This window comes from Cannabis sativa, chromosome 5, assembly GCF_029168945.1.
Source record: "Cannabis sativa cultivar Pink pepper isolate KNU-18-1 chromosome 5, ASM2916894v1, whole genome shotgun sequence".
Classification (NCBI taxonomy): Eukaryota; Viridiplantae; Streptophyta; class Magnoliopsida; order Rosales; family Cannabaceae; genus Cannabis; species Cannabis sativa.
Genome location: NC_083605.1, coordinates 67629417 through 67630635, shown reverse-complemented (window position 1 = coordinate 67630635; position 1219 = coordinate 67629417).

The following is a 1219-nucleotide window of genomic DNA, read 5'->3' as shown; positions in this document are numbered from 1 at the left end:
TTTAATAGCTTTTAGGGGCGATTTCCAATACTATTAGAAGCGACAATTGTCGCCCCTAAAACCTATATTTGTTGTAGTGTGCTCATATTTATTCGTGTCGTACTTGGCCCAAGCCCATATTCCTTCGTATTGTGCCGTACTCGTGTCACCCGTGCTCGTGCCGGTTTTGTACCGTGTCAAAAAGTCTCGCTCAAATGTACAACTTTACAAAGCACCACATACAACAATTTTTTTTTTCAAAAATAAACAAAAATATATAATGTTTGAAAAAAAAGAGATAAAAATGATAGATTTTAAAAAAGAGGGTAAAAATAAAAGAGGACAATATAAAATAGGTATAGAGTCTAATTTCCTCTAAAAAATATAATTTTTTTTTTCATATAAAAAAGCCTAATTAGATTTTTTGGTCCAAGGCCCTCAATTGGCTTGAAACTAGGGATGGACACGGGGTGTGGAATTTGCGGGGAGTGCTCCCCCCGTTCCCATCCGCGCTTATTTTCCATCGGGGATGGGGCAAAGAATCTACTAATAGGGGCGAAAACTGGGCGACGAATCCCTTATAAAAAAATAAAGTTTCTAATAAAAATTTAAATATATAAAAATAAAAATATTATTACACATTAATAATTATTCAATAAACTAATAATTATCCAAAATATAATTTAAAATTCATAAAAAAGATAATATACGAAAAAATGCAAACATAAATTATAAAATATTATTAAAAATATAAAATAAAATACTAAAGGAGTCCCCGTCAAGGCGAAAAGTGTAATCCTCGTCTCCGTCCCATTTAACATTCGAGGAAAAAAATAATCCCCCTCCCTACCACGTTTTCCTATTTAGACGGGGAAATCCAATCTCATTAGGGGCGGGTCCCCACGAGACCCATCCCTATAAGAAAAATGTGCATTTCTACTTGATACGGGCCTGACCGAAAGTAAACATGAAATTTGTATTTTTGCCTAGCATGTTTTGTAGTTTTTGCCAACTTAAATGAATTCCTTTTCCTTTTTTCTTTCTTCAAAAAAAGAAATAAAATATAAGAGAGTAAGACACTAATGATATCTAACATTATTACGTACAAAGTGAAGTCTTTGACTAAATAAATTTGATAACTAATTGTGATTAATGAATAATAAAATAATCAAGGTAGTTATACCTAAGTGAGTATGGATTGTACGTTTTATCTTGTCCATTAGCTACTACTATTTAATAA